Genomic DNA, 20,217 nt, shown 5'->3' with positions numbered 1-20,217 from the left:
TTTTATGTGCAGCTCTAGAAATGAACTGAGTGCAAATATTTTTATTTTCTGCTAAGCATCAAAAATTTGATGCATTCTCATGAGACCAAATGCACTTCTTAAAAGTACAGTACAGCCAGCAGAGCAACTTGGCTGCTTTTTTAATTTTTTCCTGAAGAAAAAAAGTACTATCAGGAAAACCAGGCAAAACAGACTGAACATAATAACTACCAAACTCTGATCTTGACCACCTCTTTTCTTGATGTTCGGCTAGAATTAATCTGATTTTTTTTGATGTGTTTATATGTTCCTGTAACTTGCTCAAAGGTACAGAGGAAAAGAAATTGAGGTGTCTCAGGAAGAACAAATTGCTTGCCTTTGGTTCTTGGAGCAGCATTTCTAGTCCAGGGCTGCACAGGGCCAGGTCTTCTGCTGGTGTGAGATGCTCGCCTGCAGGGTTGGGAAGTCCCAGGTTGCTGAATCTTAAAATAACAACACGGTGATGGATGAGGAGACCACTGCAGGTGCATTTTAGAGATTTCCGAAATGTCTGAGCTATAACTCTTCTCTCCTTACAAGCCCTGGGTGGCCAGATTCACAGCAAGAAAATCCACCTGGCTTTTTATGCAAAGGGATAAAAGAAGCAATACATATAAATGATATTAATGCTCTCTAAAACATCCTGGAAATATTCCTTCTGTAAAATCTCTATGACAGGTATAGATGACATCTCATAAGGTGACCCAGATGATTCAGCACTTGGCTGCATATGAGTGATGTGGCCATCCCCAGCTCTCCAGCAGTAACCTCTTTACTCCAGGTAATGCCATCCAGGAGCTGCGCAGCGCTTTCTGCGAGCAGAAATGAAGGCTGGAGGAGCCGGGTGCTGGATTTCAGCCAGCCGTGTTAACCATTGCCATGCCCCAGAAAATCTGGGTGGGAGAGACTGCGGCTGGGGGTGCTGAGCTCCATGGGAGCCCCAAAAATTATTGCCCAATTACTGGGCTGTTACTGGGTACAGGGGAGCTGCTGAGTAAATACTGGGAACTGGGGAAATGTTTGGCTCCTCCGGACAGGGCAGCATCCCACGGGGTATTTCTGGGGACCTCGTGGTTTCTCTGCCAGTGTGTGGGGTTTTGGGGGGAGCTGTGTTCATGCATTTGCTCAAGCAAATTCTCTTGCTTGCCCCCTCAGACAGAAAAGCTCCCTTTTCCTTTGCATTTAACATTAAGTGCCGCTGCTGTCTTACACCAGCTAAATGAGGGCAGGATGAGACCTGGGGAAACTTCCTTTTGCTCAGCACCAGCTCCAAAATTGCCTTCCCATCAACGAAGCCGTACAATGAGCCATGCTTAATGAGTCCAAATGTTAATTAACACACACATAAATTCAACAGCCCTGCCTGGGTGATGGCTCTCCCCCCGCGCTGCTCTGGATTCCTCCCCCTCATCATCATCGCATCTTCTGGCTCTCTCCTTCATTAGTTTTTATCTGAAGATTTAATGCCACTGCTAGCCAAAAAAATTATCGGTGCTTGCATGCACACAGAGCACACTGCAAGTGAGCGTTGTAAAACATGAGGCAATTGATGCCACAAAGATGTCACACGGCGAAAGAAATATCTCCCTCGTTTCCACCGAGGACTGAATGGACGTGGTGACCTGGGAGCCTCAGCACCACTCGGCTCCTGGAGAAGTAAAAGCGTAAGAGCCAGGTAAAATGGAAGAAAAAACAATTTCTTTGTCATTAAATGAGGCATCCTACCAGCTACCTTTGCTTGGTAGCTTGGAGCAAACCAGAGCATTTCTTTGTCAGGAGGGCAGCAAGGATGTTGCAATCTGTCTGCCTGCAGGGATCCTGCCCCCCGCAGCACAGCAGACCCCAACCCCAGCATTTTGGTGCCTGGCTGTGGGGCATTCAGAGCAGTTTCCACCTGTGGAGCTGTATCCAGCCTTCCCAGGCAGGAGGGGGAGATGTTTTCAGTGCCTTCACCTGCATCTCTCTCCTCATGATGCTTATTCTCAACCACTCCTGCCCACCCCACCTTGAAGTCGTCTTCCTGCTCCATAATTCAGCCAAAAGGGGTCATTAATTCCTATTTATTTAACCTCTGTGGTTCTCAGCATTCTTGATGTTGTGTTGTAAGAGCAGCCTCTGATGCAGCCATATAACCCGTGGCAGCCCCTGCATACCCACTGTAACTCCTCAGTGGACATCTCCACCAAGGCAGAGCATCCCCAGGGAAACAGCCCTAGGGGTGCACAGAGCCCCATCACCCAGAGCCCTGCTTTGCATGCAGAAATGTCAGGGGTGGTATTTTGGCATGTTTTCTTCTCACGAGCTGGCAGTCCCAGCAAGCAGAGCTGGCTACTTTGGTAGAAACCACAGCAGGACACACACAGCCACGGGCTGAGGAGCTCTGGGCAACAAAGCCCCCAGGCTGACATCTGCCCCCCTGGGCACCTCCTCCTGCCCATCACCATTCGACACCCTCCTATCAGCTTGAATTTTGGGCACCTGCTATCAATCAGCACAGGGAGAAGTGTTTGGCACCGAAGCCTCTGGGTGGGCTCAGAGTGGTTGTTTCCCCTTGGTCATTAGGAGAGATTACAGAAATAATTAAGCCATGTATTTACCCGTTTGCCATGCTGGAGCACTGATCCATCAGCCCTGCACACCGGGGACTCCTGCTGAGCACCAGGACCCTTGGGCAAGCGTAGAATTGGGCTTCAAAGAGGACTTTTGGAGAAGCACGAGGGCTCCTCCACCACTGGGGCTGCTCATGGAGCCGCCGCATCCATTGCACTGCCTTGGCTGAGTCTGCCCTCAGATGCTGAGCAGAAAGGAATATGTTAATCGTCCCGGGCACTGACAGCTAACATATACACAGCCTAGATAGCTTGCCTGCTAGATAAAGGAGAGAAAACGTCTCCTTGAGAGAAAACACAGGATTTCCCCCTCTGTGATGCTTCATCTCTGTTGACTCTGTATTTCGATCTCCCAGCCCCCTGGGCAGGATGCTCACAGCTGCCTCCCCGCTGCCTTGGGGATGCTGAGCCCCTTCCCTGCATAGTGTCTGGTTATCAAGGTTCCCTGTGGATAGTGTGGGTTTGGGGGAAGAAAATCTGTTTCCTCGCTGTCCTTACTGGCGTTGTTGGGTGCTGGTGGCAGCAAACAAGGTAAGCCCAGCCCACCCTTTGCCTCTTTCTCCAAGCAGCTTTTTGTGCTGCACGGTACAAAGGGGTTGCAAATGCTTTTTTCTCTGGCTTACAGGGAGAGGGAAATGTTTCTGGATCTAACCCAAATATTCAAACTCTTGCTTTCTGGCATCCAAAGGAATCCAGAGGGTTTGTTTTGCAAGGAAGTAAGTGCTGAAAAGTGATCTGCAGAGGTTAAATACAGAGAAAGGTGCATTCGGGGTCTTAAAGGAAAGAGCGCCTTAAGAATAATGTTAATTATTTAAGACTAGGAGCACTGAAGGATACACCAGGAGTTTTTGTGCATCAGACAAGCTCAGATTGATTTGTGCTGCCTCTGCACCGCCATCGATTCCCAGTCCCCGTCCATTAGTCCTGCCAATGAGACCTGCCACGGGGTTGGGGCTGTGAGTTCTGCTGGAAACTCCTACACACATCACCCAGGCCAAAACCCCACAGCTCGCAGTCCCTCGGAGACAAACCTTTCCCTGCCTGGCTGCTGGGGTCGAGGGAGGATTTGGTGGAGAAGCACGAAATCCCCAAATCCTGCACTAATGGCCAAGTCCAGCCCCTGCGGCTGGAGGGTCACATGTGTGCCAGGACGGGCAGCCTCACCTCCTGAAATAGCTTTTTGGGGTTGATGCTCTTGAGTTTTAATATTCCTGAAGGTGTCAGCGTGATGCTTTGTTATGATGTGCCACGTCGGTCCAAGGATTTAAATTCGGGATCTTGCTCTGATTTGCACCAGCGCCCGTGTCCTAGCGGAGCAGCAATGCCAGGAGCGAACAGAGCCAGCAGCACGGAGCAGAGGGGGAAAGGATCAGTGTGAAAGGGAAGGGCCCCGCCGCACGCAGATCGGGGTTAATAAGTGAGCCATTCATCTGATAGCGACACGGGGGAAGTTTGCAGGTATTCGGCCCCGCTGCAATTCGGCAATACCACTCGGCTTTATCTCTCGCCCAAGTAACACAAACATTTATGGAATTACATTTTAAGGCTTTTAAAGGTGTATTTAGAACGTGTTTTCTTTGAAGCGTTATCTTTGCAAGCTCTCATACGCTGATAAAAGCCGTGTTTAGCTGCCTCTCGAGGAGCGCTTGAAGACTGCCGGTGCAGAGGGGCTTTGCTCCCTTCGGGCAGGGCCACGGGGCTGAGGATGGCAGCGGCAGGAGGGCTGTGGCGGTGGCAGCACCGCGGGTGACAACCTCAGGGACAGAGCAGCTTTTCCAGGGCTGAGGGATGGATGGGAACGTGAACACAAGGGAACAAAGCCTTGGTCTCGGCACACATCGCCGTGTTCAAGCTGCAATCCCCCTCCCTGGGAGCCTTCGGGAGAAGGGAAAGAGCGCGGCGAAACAAATGACTTCACTCCAGGATGGTTCCACTTAGCATCGCCGTCCCTCCTCCCGGCCCTGCCCAGAGATGAAGACATCGTCCAACAGCTCATCACTCAGCAGCAGGCTCCGAGCCGCGCGCCAGCGCCCAGACCCCGCGCCTCATCCCGCAGTCAGAAGAGCTGACCCGGAGCTCCTCGAAATCAATGGAAAGGCTCCAGTGGATTTCTACGGGTCTTGGAGCTGAGCAAATGTTGGCAAACTCCACCGAAGCTAATGGGAGCTTTGCTGGCAGCGTAGGCTGACGGGTCAGGCCGAGGGAGAAAATTAATTCGTCAGGAAGATTTCGTCTTCTCTTGATGTTTCCAAGGAGTTTCTTAAAGGAGCGTTGAGGAACATGCTTCCACGCAGGGAGAGGTGCCTCTCCGAGTGCCATTTGGAATACCAGCAGCTCTGGATTGGCAGCGATGCTATTGCACATAGCTGGAGGGAGTCTAAATGTCTCCCCCCATCCCCTTTGCCCCTTTTCTGTCCCTCCCTCGCTCCGCTCAGGCTGTCTGCTCCTGACCTCCACCCTCGCCTGGAGCCAAAATCTCCGTGCTGGAGCCCGGCCACGCTCGCCCCAGCCCCACTCGGCCGCCCCTGTGTTGTTGCTTTCATTCATTTTCTTCCCCCCGAAATCACCAGGCACAACTTGTCTGAACGTATGCCGAACCTGATAAGCCTTTGGCAGCCTCAAGAATAAATTGCTTTAATAAAAATGAAAACCATTTTGTGAGGGATGGGGATGGGGGTGGGAAGGGAAGGAAAAGCAAATGCGAAAATAATGTGCAGGCAAGGGCCCATGCGATCACCTGGCAGGAAGAGACATTCGCAAATCAAAGCATAAATCACAGCCCTGCGAGCAGCAGGGCCAGGCAGGGAGGCGGGCGGTGAAGCCCTGCACCTTTGGGCTTTATTTGCATGCTCGTTCCTGCAGGGATCACGGAGTGGGCATGTCTTCCATCAGGCCACATTGGGGAATTGCTAAAGGACTCCCCAAAATGAGTAGGAGGAGAAAGGATCCTCCTGCACGGGAGTCAGGATGCAGGAGTGTGGGCATGTGGTGGTTTTGCAGCTTCTTGGGGCAGGGGAGGGAGATCTGGGGGAGGTGGAGGAGATGGGAGCCATCCCTGGGCATCCTCATGGGACAAGGACACGTGCTTGGCATCTCCTGACAGCAACAGGGGCACACGCTTGTGAAGGAGGCTCACGGGGCTAGAGATGGAGGCTGCAAACCCAGGGCTGCAAAGTCAGGGTTTTGGCCCAACCCTTGGCGCAGGTCAGCAGAGACATTGGCCCAAGTACAGCGCATTCCCAAAAGGAGCTTTTACACTTAGAGAGCAAAAATTCACGGAGGTCCCTGCAACCACACGAGGTGCGTGTGAGGAAGGGACGTAAATCACCGCTTCGTGCAGCCCCAGCCATTGCACAATCGCACACACAACTTTTCAAGGGTTACATCACACAGCCCGGCAGATTAGCAATGAGGCCCTAGGGCAAATCTTACATTTCCAGCGATTTTGGCCCTAGAAGGAAAACATAATGTTGCTAGCACCAGCTTAGCAATTTGTATGTGTAAGCACGGCGCTTGTTTAGCCGAGTCCTTTTATTCACCTTCTGGGTTTGGAGGCTACAGAAAACCCAGTTTTTCTTCACAGTTCCCTTGGTGGAGAGCTACTTTATATTCCCTAATTGCTGGTCAGAGACCACAACAAACTGGGCATTAAAGGAGGCTATTAGATGCTGGGGGAGTGATGAGAAACCAGTGGTGAATTAGTGGCATGAGACCTGTTCCTGCCTTTCACTGTGGTGAGACCTCTCCGTCATCTCCTGTGACACCAGCCGAGGGTGACAGGCACGAGGTGGGCACAAGGTGGTGCTCCTGGTTTCCCATCATGGGGAAGAGAAGATGGAAACAGTGAGAAAAAAAGAATGTGACTTGGAGCTTTCAGGCTTCATACACTGGTTGTTCAGGTGGAGATAACGTGTTGAGGAGAGCCTGGGAGATGAGAACAGTAAAACATCTTTTGTTCCAAGGGCTTGTTCCAGAAATCAACTTCAAAATAAGTTTTTTTTGTCTTGAAGACCGAGATATTAATGATGAATTAATTACAGAGGGATAAATGACATAGTTGTGTTTTACAGGCAAAACATTTGAAGCCTACCAAAAAATAAAGACCTGTCATCCCTCCCTGACTCTTGAGAGCCGGAGCCATTCCAATGAAAACCTTTGCTAACAAAGCAGTTGTGAAAAATATTTACTGCCAGAGTTTCTTCAGTTGACATTTGCATCTTCTGCAATTTGCCAAACTTGCCGTGTAACTGGAGCCATTTTCATGAACTGTAATCAACAGGAAGGGTTTTTTCTTCACTTCTTGGTGTCCGCCTAAAAAAAAAAGAAAAAAAAAAAAAAAAAAGCATCTTTGGCTCTGAAATTCACACTTAATTTTTTATTTTGTTTTGGCCAGAGGAGGAGGGAGGAGCAAGGGAAAATGGATATTGTAGGAGACAGAGCAGAGACAGAGGAGTAAGAGATAGGAAGGACTCTTTCATGCAGGGTTTCTCAAGCCGTGAGTCATGACCGCCTAAAGGAGAGCCAAGACGTGTCAGAGGACAGCGGGGTCCTCCCCGGTTCAGCCAAGAGGGAGCCAGCTAAAAACAGATGAAGCTTGCCTCTCCCCAGGGAAAAAAAAATGGATTTGGGGTGGGACCAGCACCGTGGTCCAGCTGGGATGGGAGCTGAATGAGGGGCTGCCCAGCTGCCCCACGTAATTGGGGAGGGAAAGCTTAAAACCCCAAATTTCATCAGTCTCCTCTGTGGAGTTAAGAGCTGGGCACAGGGTCTGGGATGCAAGTGTGCCCTGCAAACCACCCCATTATTTTGGGGTGGCTCGGGTTATTTCTAAGGGTATCTGATATTCACATGTTGGGCTATTGGGAAAATCTGAGGAACAGGGATAGGAGCAGGTGAATTTAGGTGGGATCGTGAAAACTTACAACGTGTTTCCTGACTAGACAAGTTGTGCCAAAGCCGGACATGGACAGATACGTTTCCATCATCGTTTTGTGCTTCATTGAGAACAGCTGCCACCCAGTTTTCTGATGCCTTTGTACTCTCCTGCACGTTTGCAGCACCTTGGAAGGCAAGCGCCGCTCGCCCCAAGTGTTTGCAACCCAGATGTTGCAGGTTCAAGAAGGTGAAAGAAAACCGAGCCAACGTGGAAAGGACTCATCTGCTTCTCCTTCCAACCGAGGGAAAAGTTACAGCTAAAGGGCAAAGTAGCACCGGTGTGAGCAGGATGAAGGTGTGGGTGCAGCTCGCCGGGGCGCATCCCGGCCCAGGGCTGGCAGCGTTAGCCCCGAGAAGGAAAGGAGGTTTTTATTGCAGGAGATTTCCCCACCTTCTGCTTTGGTCTGGACAATGTATTTCCATTTTGAGAGGCAATGGATAAAAATTGATTGGTTCCACCATTTCTACAAGACTCAGAGTTTTTTCTGCTGGCTTTACGCAGCGTGTCTGCCAGCACTGGCATTGCTGGAGTGATGCTGGCCCCGTGCTGCATCTCATGCTGGATCTCACGCCACATCTCATGCAGGCTGGGTTGTGAGATTCAGTGCTCACCAGGAAAGAGCTGCCCAAACAGCACAAATAACCTCACGTTAAACATCTTTGCAGGAATAGCCTTTCCTAGCCCATGCACGCTCCCTGCAGCACTGCCGTGTCAGCATGAAGCTGCTGGGTCCAGGAAAAGCTACCCTTTGCTGCGGGTCTAAATGTTCCAGCAGTTCCCAGAGGGGCAAGTTCATCCTCTTCCTTGACATGCCTTTTGCTCTTCTTCGCTAATCATGACTGAAGGCTTGCAAGCAGCAGCTCCTGGCTTTGAAATCAGTGGGACAGCTCGGAGAAGCTGAGCTACGCCCTCCAGAAGCAGATGGTGAGAGGAAAAAAACTGTATAAAAATAGAATTTACTCTGTCTGTGCCACAGGTACACTTGGAGTGGCCCTTCTCCCAGCCAACCTGGTTTTATATCTTTTCATAATGGAAATCTGAGGCAGGTAAAGCCTTAAAATCAGCTTTTCCAACCAGGGGTCGCAGGAACTCCCTGCGACCCCACGCCCTGTGTGCCCAGTGCCAGCCCCTGACCCAGGGAGCCCATTTCCTTCCTGCTGCGGATATATAGGAGGGGGACAAAGTGGGGAGCAGGGCCGAGGGGCTAGGGGCGCCCCGGCCTCCGCAGCCTCCCCCCGAGCCTCCCCCGCGGGGCTCCCGCTCAGCCTCCGCCGGGCAGCTCCGGGCTCCGCCGGCCGCTTCCCAAAGCCGGCAGCAGCCCCTGGTGGATGCTGCCTGCTACTTGTGCTGCTCTGCACTACCCCAGGCTGCCCCGCTGCAAAATGTGGCTGCTTTGCTCTATATTGCTTTTCTTTTTTAATTTTAATTATATATATATATTTTTTGGCCTCCGTTCCTGCCCGTTTGCTGCAGCGTGCGGTGAGCCCAGCAGTGTTGCTCCCGTCTGTCCTGCTGGGGAGAGCTCCGGGTGTGTTCAATCCTATGGGGCTCTACGGAAAAATCCCAGGACAACCAGGCTCTGAAGGGCCCTCAGGCTTGTTCCTGACGGCTGCTGGTGACACAGGGCCAGAAATAGGGCTGCAGCACCTCAGCCGTGGTGCATTAGGCTCATCCTCATCAATGCAAACCCCACTGAGGCCCTGAGCAAGGGGACATTTGTATTTTGGCCACGGATGGACCAAAAGGAAAAGTTCCGCACAGTCCATAGGAAGATTTTTTTTGGTGCAAGCAAATATATCCTGCATTTATCATATTTAGCATGGATTCCTGTAGGCATGGACGATGACATTCAGCTCACTTGGCTTCCCAGGAAAGCTGTGCAGGTGGAGCTGTCACATCCAGCAAGGTTTCCGTGTGCAGAGACCACATCACTTCCAAACGAGGGAGAGGACGTATTGCCCAAATTCCCACTGACTTGACACATGCTAACGATTCCTTCAGAGAAACCACGTTCAGCATGGCTGCAAAAATGCCAGAGCCCCCGCTGACAAGGCAATGATGATTGCAAGCCTGGAAGAAAACATTTCTTTAATCTTCACTGAGACAGATGACTGTTAACAAGAGAAAAAGATGTTTTCATGCTGGATTTCCAACCTGAGATCACCATAGACATCTGGAGCTCTGGTCCTTAATTGCCCTGCATGACGCTGCACTGGTAGGTCCTGATTTCTGCCTAACCCTGATTTATTTTCTGCTTGCACTGTAACAGGGATAAGGACAGTGCTTCTTGCAAAAAGGCAGCCCTTAGGCAAGGCAGGTGCAAGACAAGTAGAGGACAGAGGCCTTACATCTAAATGGAGTAAGGATGGGCAGGAGAACTTTGGCAATGCCACCAAGAACTGCAGGGGGTGCTCCTGCTGCTCACCCTGCCCGGGGGCGGGCAGACACGTCTGGCTCTTCGTGGCAGCCTGGGGTTCTGTTTTATGTCTTTTGGTCCCAAAATACTGATCAGAATGGCACTGGGGTCCCCCAGAGTTAGGTTAGCAAGCGGGGAGGTGCACACTGTGGGGCTGGTGCAGGTGAAGTTGGCTCTAGCATCCCTAGATTTACTTGGATCTTCTCTTCCCTGACCTCTTCTTTTGTCTTCCCTGGTCTTTTTTTTTTTTTTTCTTTTTTTTCCCTAATCTCTCACCTACTCCCCTATTGCTTTCTGTCATCTTCTCTCTTTACTGACCTCTTCAAAAATATTCTTTGATCTTCTATGTCCATCTTTCCTCTGGCCTCCTCGTCTCCTCTCTGCTCACATATTCTTTTTTAAGTCTCTTCACCCCTGATCTTCCCAACCTGATCTTCCCTTCCCTGACCTTATTTTTTCCTTATTTCTGTCTTCTCCGAGCTTCTCCAACATCACTGAACTTTCTCTTAATTTTATTTGACCTTATTTGACATTCTTTGGCACTCCTGTCCTCTCTGACACTCCTGGACCTTCCCTTCTTTAGTCTTCCTGGGCTCCTTTTTTATAATTTCTTCTTCTCATCTCTGACCTTCTCCTCTCTGTCCTTCACTGCTATTTTCCTCTCTGCTCTGTTCTTCTCTGATCTCCCCCTGTGAGTTTGGTCACATCCTTTCCATCCAGCAAATAGGCTGAAACAGCCTTCTTGTCTCGTCCAGTAACGGCGAGAGCTGGAATTTGGCAGGGTGAGCAATGTGCCAGCAAGGGGAAAAACAGGCCTAAGTGTACAAAAAGATTCAATTCAGAGGAGTACCAAACCAGATTGCTTTTTCCTAGATACCACTGTCTGCTGTACCTTCTCCCACACTGCCTATGGCAGCCCCATTGCTGCCAATCCTCCTCGCTGCCCGTGCAACACTCTCGCCTCACTGGTTCCCAGTCCCAGCCGTCTATCTCAGTCTTGATCAGATATCTCCAGGTTGCATTAGTGGTTTCATGTTTCTTTGCTTGGAAGACTTTTTTTTTTTCCTGGAAAAAGTGCTTGAATTATTTTTTCCCCTTTCCTTTTATTTATGTATATATATTTTCTAATTCTCGGTTGGAAAGAAAGAGAGTTCCTGTCCAGACCTTTTTGCTTTCCAGCCTGGGAGCAGGACAATCTTTGATGCAATCACGGTTTCTCCAAGCAGCCTGCGTGATCTCCAATAGACATCTGTAAGACAAGGTGGAGATCATTACAAAATGCATCACTTTCTTCTTCCCAGAAGTGCCGATTCTGCCTTCTCGCACAGCACCACAACCCGTCCAGGCACCTGCCTCGAGTTTCCTCGCTGCTGCAGGCTGGGTGGGTGGCACAGCCCATCCGCCCACAAGCAGCCCGTGCCACCGAGCCCTCCTTTTACCCTTTCCCTTCCCAAAACCTCGGTGGGAGATGCTGCAGATAGCACAGCAGCTGAACCGTTGGTGGTGGCGGTACCCCCACGGCCGGTGCCGCGTGTCCCACTCAGAGGTCTGGCTGCTGCTGGTTATCTTTTAGGGCTTTGCGCCTCCCTGCTGCCCTGGGCTGGTCCAAGCACAGTTGGACGCCTCTTCTGTGGGGCTGCCATTAACTCCACCACCGCAGACATCAGCCTGAGGTACTGGGCTGGCCCAAGCAATCAATCTCTAATTGCCACATCCCTTTGTAGAGCGAACAGCCCAAAAGGAAAGAGAAGGGAAAAAAGGGAACAAGAGCTTCCTTTACCCCACCGCAGATGGTTTGTGAGAAATATTGGGTGAAAACAACCCCGTGTAGCCCCTTGTTCTGTCCATCTCGCGGAGCAACAAGCCAGGAATTTCATGCAGGATGAGCAACCACCAAACAGTCCCTACAGGTCCGCCGGGGACCACAGCCCGCCGAGCGGCTGCTTGTTTACCTGCTGCCCATTTCCATGGCGTGGGCGTGCAGCCGCATTCCTGGCAGCCCCGGCTGGTCCCCGCCTGCCCGACCCGTCCGCGTGCCACCGGTGGAGCCCGAAGCCGACGTTTGGCAGCAGAGCTGCAGATCGCCGGCGCGATTGCTGCAGGAAACGCTGCCAAGGATGCTCAGCGCCACGCTGGGCTTACTTAACCAGCCAGCTCAGCAGCTGGGGTGTAAATCGGTGTGGGGATGTTGCTGCTGGTGGATGGAGGGGGATTTACGCCGCGATGGGGTCTGACTGGTAGATGGGGGCTGAGATCTGGGGATGTGCGGCACTGCGGGGCTGCCCCAGCGGGTTACGCGGAGAAGGGGCTCAGTTGAATGCTCCCAACCCTTTTCCCTACCCAACAGCCCTGGAAATATCCCAGGGGAACAACCTTCCCCAGCTTTCATGTCCTGCTAACCAACGTGGATGCATCCCTCCTGCAGAGCCATGCTTGGAGGCAGCTCCACCAGCGAGGCCCTGCGCTCACCAGGCAGCTCTCAGCCAAGCAGGACGTGCCCTCTGCTTCTTGAACACATTGGTGACATCTTTCTGCTGCTTTTTCTTTGTGCCATGCTGATGGTGAGCACAGGCACTCTGTGAGTGCACCTCCTGGGCTTGCAGCAGCCACGGGGACGCGGGGCAGCGCGGGGGAAGCTGGACCTGCCCAGCCTGGTGTGACTGGGCCGGGCAGGGGAGTTGATGCCAGCATTTTTCTGGGGGATGCTGAAATAGCTGCACTTCAAAGGCTCAGGAGGTGTCCACGTCGCCTTCGGCTCTGCCAGCCCACGGCTGGGCTGGAAGCTGCTTGTGTCAGCAGCCGGAGCGGGGAGACAACCCGGGCTGGGGCTGCCGGCCAGGATCAGCACCCACATCACCCAGCCCTCCCCTGCTGCTCCCCCACCCCTGGGTGCCCCAAGAGGTGCTCTGGGACCACAGGTTTTCTCTCACCCTGTGCTAGCAAGCAGCCAGGGGGGTTGATTTGGGCACGTCACTTCTCCTGTCCCAGGCTGTTTGCTGCGTGGCCGTGTTGTGTGCCCTGTGCTGTGCCCTGCCACAGCAGGGAGCTGGAGCCAAAGGTAGCCCCTGGTCCACGCTGTCCCACCAAGAAATAGCCCTGCAGGGAGGCAATATCAAGGGTTTAGTAGAACAAGATGCCACTGTCACTTTGCTCTTCCTCTCTGAAAGGGCCACGTTACGTAAAAGAGCAGAAATTCCCACCTTAATGGTGGCTGAGTGATTTAAATGGGTCTGTTTGCTAATGTGATTGACTCCAACCAACAGCGCAGGTTGGGCTGTAATTATGGGAAAACAATCAAATCTCTATCTTGGCTTCAAACCCTACTGGTCCTGCCGCTTTTTTTTTTTTTTTTTTTGCGCTACAGCAGAACCTGCTGAGCAGCTCCGGCCGCGCTCTGCCTCCTTTCTGCTGCCGGGGCAAAGAATCGCAAACCAGCAGAGCCAGTCGGACTGCAAAGAAAAAATTATGGCTTATTGTCTGTGCGAGTTCACCCACACTGCTCACTTCTGCCGCCCGGGTCCCAGGTGACCGTCCCGATCCCGGCTTAGCTGAGCCACAGGAGCCGAGGGAGAGACACCCCAGAGGCAGTCCCCCCGCCGTGAGTATGGTGCCCGCACCGATTTTTATCTGTCCCTTGGCACCCAACACACGGAGCTGGGGAGGGAGCTGGGGGGGCTGTGCTTGGAGAAATGCCCTAAAACCACAGAGCGGTGGTTGGGGCAGCGCTGTCACTTGGTGCCGGCAGCAGAGCCTGGTCCTGCTGCCATCCGAGGGGCAGTGGCGTGGCTTTTTGCTTCTGTTCTGTCCCCTCTTTGGGCTCGTGGAGGTGATTTGGGTTTTCCTCGCAGGCAGGGAGCTGCAGGCGTGCAGCAGAGCGGCAGCTCTGGAGCTGCAGGGTGCGGGTGGACGGGTCGGCGGGGAGCAGGGCTGAGCCTACCCAGCACCACTGGGCTCACCTCGCCAGCAAAACCTTCTCCTCTGGCCTCTCCATCTAGGCAGGAAGGGCGGTGGGAAGTCGCTGGGATTTGAAATGCAAAGAAATAATGGTATCCAGCTCGTGCTCGGAATGAGTGCAATATCTGCACGAGCGTCAGGGCAGGTTACGGTGTCGGGGTGTGTGCCTGCAGTCGGGAGTCCGGTCACGTTTGTGTTTAAAGAGCAGGGACTGGAGGCTTTCTCTGAGCAAATATCCGGGGCTGTGACAAAGCCACGTCCTCGGTCACACCGGGACAAGCTGCAGGAGCAGGGGGGTTGGTGGCAGTGCCTGTCCTGGGCAGGTGGCACCGCTGCCCTGGGTGTCAGCACCCAGCTCCTGGGGCATCGCCCTGTTTCACCCCTTCCAAGCAGCATCTCACACTGGGCTGCACCTAAGCACGTGCACTCAGCAGCAGATAGCTCCCAGTGGGGTTGTCAGGCTCCCTTCCCATCCCCGTTTTCCCACCCCAAATTGACCACATCTCTATTGCCAGGGCTACGGAGCAGCCCACAGACTGCTCTCCCCTCCCTTAAATCCAGGCTGAAGGATGTGATGGGGGGACGAGGGGTGGACTGTGTCTGCACACATTGCTTTTGCTGCTGTTTTTGCTGCTGGGATTGTCCAACGATGCAGAAAGCCCTGAAAATGCTCACAGGGGAGCCAAGCACACATCCTCCTGTGTGCTCTGGTGGAGGACACAGGACACTAGCACGTGGTGCTGTTTCAAAAGCCTGGGCAGCAAAGTGTCCCCATCAGCAATGTGTCACCAAGCATTTGGGACAAACAGATGCCTCAGCCCATAAAAATGCCTGGCTGAGGCTGTCCTGCTGGGATGGCACCGTGCGGGGCAGAGCCGTGGTGCCACAACAGGGCTAAGCGAGGCAGAGCAGAGCTCCCTGCAGAGCCCTGGGGAGGATCAAGCACCCCTTTATCTTCAGATGCAGCAGCCAGGGGAGAAAGTGCGGCTTTGAGCAAGCCTAAGAGCAGTAGGAGAGAATATCTGGGCATGCAAAATATTTCCCAAAGACGGCATCTTCCCCTGCACTTTGCCCCCGATGCGCTCAGCAGCGGCGAGGGAGCACAAGTCCCAGCTAGCCTGCACACTGCGCCGCGGCGGGGGCTGAGGCAGGAGCTGCCCGGCTCTGCTGCAAAGCTGCCTGCAGCTGGGGGCTGCTGTACGGGGTAAGGAAGGCACAGCCAGGCAACCAGGTGGGTTTTTTCCTCCAAATCTGAGGTGTCGGGCTCTTGACCTCCCTTAGACCTCCCACCCGTTTTGCCGTGAGCTGCAGGAATTCCTGCAGGATGGAGATTTAGGGGAATTAGTCCTTGGCATCACTCATCAAAGCTTCTCCAGGACTTCTGGAGGCAGCTCCTTTATTCCTGCCACCCATCCCCACGAGCGTGCTCCTGTACCGCTCTCAGTGATGGGAACCTGGCTCCCACACCTGGACAGGAGCAGAAAGCATCCACCCTTCCTGCCCTGCTTCTGCTCGGCCCGAGGAGACCCCGTCTGCATGACAGCTGAAATCCTCTTGTTGCTGAAATTGCCCAAAAGGAGCCTTTAAAGCAGAGAAACAAAATCCTGAGATTTCTTCATTGTTGCTTTGGGAGAGCCGTGAGGAATGTGCAGGGAAACCCAAGGCGTGAGCTCTTACCCAAGACCAGGGCATTGAGCGCAGCTCACCTGGAGCAGATCCCTGCAAACAAAAGGGTCCTTTGCAGCCCCCTGGCTACCCCTCACCCCAAATCAGGCACCAAATCCCCCATCGGAGCATCCCCATCAGCAGGGGACCTGGGTTTAATATAGCTCCTGGGGAGGAGAAGCACCGCCGCTCTCTCGCCCCCAGCTAAGTGCAACCAGCACCCAGTATGGTTCTGCAGGACTGAAGGTTTATTATAAATAGCACCAAAGAGAAAAGCTGATTCAATTAAGGACTTCATTATCTGCGTCGTATCCAGGGGAGAGAGATTTATTCTTTTCATTTGCTTTAGACTGGCTGAGGATGGCCGTGCACACTGTGCCACAGCAGGGACAGAGGTGCCAGTTTATGTGAGCGTAGTTATGATGGATTTTCACACCCCTTGCCCCATACGAGACCTGCTTGCTCGTGCAGGACCGCAGATGCCCACAGCAGCTGGTTTCCAGCAGCTGGCCCAGCAGAGGAGAGCCCCTGAGGTGTCCCGGTGCTGCTGCAGCCCTGCTCAGCCCCCAGCAGGGCGAGAGCAACCCAGGAGCTTTGAGAGATAAAATCCAGGAGCTTTGCGGGATAAAACCAAGGAGCTTTGCAGGATAAAACCCAGGGCAGAAACAGGCTCCCCGTCCACCAGGAGCAGCGTGGGCTCCAGGGCATGTTGCTCTCGAGGTTTTCTTCCATCAAGGAGGGGAGAACAGGACCAAAGTGCTATGATGCACGCAGCGTAACGGGGCCATGTGCTGCCTCCATCGCTCCCCAGCTCCCCAGGGCAGCTCCTGCCTGTTCCCACCAGCTTTTTTGGGGGAAGGGGGAGGCCAAGGGAGCGCTGGGCGCTCTGGGTGCTTTGGGCTGGGAGGAGGCAGCTGCGCCTCTGCTTCCGACAGAGCCTTGAGCTATTCCCTGAGCCTCACCGCTTCTCAATTAAAACACCTGAAAAACGCGATAATGCTTCATTACCCACTTCCCAGAGCATTTTGAGGTGTTAATTAAGCAATGTTTATAGAAGCTGTGGTTATCCCGAGATGCACAGGCAGATAAGTGACTATTTTCATTCATACTCTCAGCCCTCGTGCAGGCACACAGCCCTGCCCTCGCTCCCCGTGCATCCACCCAAAGCCCACCGTGCCCTGGGCAGCATCACAGCACGGCCACAGGGTCCAAATGTGCCCCCCCAGTTTGGGGAGCAGGATGGAAATTTGCTGCTAAACCTCACCAAAACAACAGGGAGCTGCAGGGACAGGGGAGCAGGAGGACAAAGCCCCCTTCCCAGCTGGGGAAGGTGCAAGGACAGATCCTGTAAATGCCCGCCTCAATCCCATAAATGCTCACCCCCTATATTAAATCCTAAGTCCAGTTCCTGGGTATGTTCACGTACTGCAGAGGACCAGGCTTTCCTGTCTTAGGGATCCCACAACCACATTGCTGCACACATCAGGTGGGGTATTTGGGGCAGTAATAACCTTATTGAATGAAATCCACATTGCTTTGGTGGCTGCCGCAGGGGTTAGGGAAGCAGAAGCTGCCTCCAAAAGGGCCACGGCGGTGGGGGAGAAGCTGAGCTGCTGCTTTCATTATGGCAGGGGCTGTGCTGTGTTATGGCAACACAGACTTTATGGGGTTTAAGTAAATAGGTGCGCAGGTTGGGACTTGAGGCTGGATTCGCCCCTGTTCTCGCCCTGAAATGGGGCACATCTACCTACCCTTGAGCAGGGCAGCATCTCCCCTGTGCCCTGCAGCCCCATGTCAGTCTGTGCTGTCCCTCATCTGCAGCGGTGGGTGAGTGTTACAGGAAACCCAAAGGGCTGGAGGGGAGGCTGCAGCCTCGTGGCCCAGCTGGGGCTCAGGATGGCCTGGGAGCCAGCATCCCCAGCCAGCAGCCCAAGCTAAAATCTGGTGCAGGTGGCCTGCCTGGCTTCACCGAGGATTTTCGGGTTGTGCGAGGCAGAGGTGAGAGCTGAAGTTGCTCCTCCTGTCCCTCCTGTCGGGGGGGTTGCAGTGTGCCAGCCCCCACCCAGCAGCCACACACACAACCGGTGTGCAGAGAGCAAGTGCTCGGTGGGACAGCCCATGCCACGCTCATCGGCTGTACAAAGAAATCGATGCCAGCAGAAATAAACCCCCCCAAACCTGCCAAGCACACAGTTCATCAGCAAAGCAGATCAGCTTCACGCTGGCCTGCAGAATACTCCCGGCACTGCAGATTTTCCATGAGTGATCAGGCGGCTTTTCGGAGTATAAATTCAATTTATGCTTCTAAAATTAGACCAGGAACATAGCGGGGTAGCCAAGAGGAGAAAGTTTGGGTAGCGAGAGCGGGGCTGCCCTGCTGTCACACAGTGAAAGGCACAGTGCATAAACCCAACATGAAGCTGAACCACTGCTGATGGGGAAATATCTGATTGTAAATCCATTAAGCTCAGCTGATCTGACAGTGTCAGAACTTCAGAGTCGCAAATTTATTTTTTTTTAATGACTTAAGCTCGTTTAGCTAATGAGCTGCTTTATTCTTCTGGGAAGGACATGGTGCTGAGGGTGGGGATGCAAGCACCACCGGCTGTGCCAGGGATGGGAAGGGGAGGACGGGGACCTGGGAACCTCAGGCAGCACTACCCAAGCCCGTCCCTTCCCAAACCCCATGGCAGGGGGTAGGAAACACCCTCCCTGTGTCTCTCCCTCCCCAAGCAAGAGGAAAGAAGGCATGAGGAGAACAAGGGAGAGAAGCTATCGCTGGGGCTTTTTCCAAAGTGGCCAGATTTAGGGGCTGGCAGGGGAGCTCCCCAACACTGGGGCTGTGTGTGCAGAGGGCACCCATCACCATGAAATATGCCCGGCCCCATGACAGGGCTGCATCCAGCGCCGCCGGGTGTATATTAACAGTGACAGCTCGAGAAAGGGCTCGGGGCTGTAAATGAAACCCCTGTCTCGGGGTCTCTGTGCTCTGGTCTTCATCAATAAATCTGCCTCAATAAATCCTCCCGAGTGGGGCGGAGGAGCAGGGGGCTGCGGCTTCGCGCCTTGGCTGGTGCACGCAGGGCGAGAAGGGAGCACATCAAAACTGCTGAGAGCCCGGGCTGTCTGCAGGGCTGCTCTGCCAGGGCAAAAGGATGGATCCTGGGCACAGAGATGGGGGGGCTGATGCTCCCCAACATCTCCTTGTAACTGTGGGTGCGCACAGAGCAGACACCCAAAGTCCTCTCCAAGTCCTCCCCGGTCCCACGTTCATGTCCTGTGTGCGGACAGGGAGGGATGGTGGCAGCCTAAAAAGCACCAAAATTTGCCTGAGCTTTCCCATGCAAAGGCCCAGGACCAAACCCCCAGGCAGGTCGCGCATCCCCTGCTGACTCAGGGGTGCTGAGAAGATCAGGACGAGGAGTCCCAGCCTCTCTCCAGCCACAGCTGCAGCTGTGCGCGGGGAGCAGAGCTGCTGCCCACACCCCAGCCAAAATTACAGCCCCAGATCCTGACCTGCCAGGCTCTGCCCACGGCGCTGAGTCACCGCAGCTGCTCGCAGCACTGCTGGGAGGGCTCTGCCCCATGGCCCATGGGGACCTGGTCCCATATCCTGCCTGCCCCCAGCTCCCACCACCACCAAGCTGAGCTCTGTCTGTCAGGCTGCAGGCTGGCACGAGGTGAAACGGGACATGGCCCTCCTGGGACATCCCAGCTGCAGCCCAAAATGCCCCAGTGCTGCTCGAGATGCCAGCAGGATGGGGAAGGTGACACCGGGACAGGGCAGTGCTGGGGACGACAGCGTGGGCAGGGGCTGATCCAGCACCAGGGAGAGCCTACGGGAGCCCACACTCCCTTGGTGGCTTTGCTTCCAGGTGCAAAACCTTCCCACTTGCAGCGTTGGTAACGAGTGCCTGAGCACTTCAAAGCCTGCCCAGCCAGCACGCAGGGTTGCAGCCCTAAGAGGCAGTGGAAAATCTCACCACCTGCCCCTCGCCCCAGGCAGCACCCAATTCAGGACTCAGCAATCCCCAGAAGCTGCCAGCCACACCGAGGGAACTCTCTTTAACATCTTTTTGTCGGGTTTTTTTTGGGGAGATGAGCCGGCTGTAATTTCACCCGGCTCGTTATTAAGCTATGGTTCTTGAGGTTGAGCAGGAGAGATCGCTTCCCAATCCCATTTCACGGCGGCTGATCCCGAGCCAGCCTGTTAGCTGTGCGAGCCGCAACAAGCCACGCTGCGCTCGGGAGCGCGCTGCGGGCTGGGAGGGAGCACCCAGCCCTGGGAAAGGCAGCTTTGTGCCCAGAGAACGGGGAGCAAAGCTGTTTGGGGTTTCTTTGTTCCCCCAAACAGCAAAATCTCTGGTCTATTTGTACAAGATTTGCTTAAAAGCCAAGGCAAGTTGCTCAGGTCAGTGTTCAAGGAGCCAGGTTTGCAGCGGAGCCCTGATGCGCCCCGGCTCTTTTCGGGTCGCCGTCTCACCGAGCCGAGCGTGGGGAGAGCACGCAAGCCGAGCTTGCTGCTTGTGCTCGCCGGCGCGTGCCTCATTTCTTTTTAAAATCAGACCCTTTAGGGGAAAGTTTCTTCTTCCAGCTCTGCATGCCCACATCTTGCATAT

This window comes from Netta rufina (genome assembly GCF_964035555.1).
Source record: "Netta rufina genome assembly, chromosome: 16".
Taxonomy (NCBI): Eukaryota; Metazoa; Chordata; class Aves; order Anseriformes; family Anatidae; genus Netta; species Netta rufina.
The sequence above is the reverse complement of the archived record's forward strand: the minus strand, read 5'-3'. Positions refer to the sequence as shown.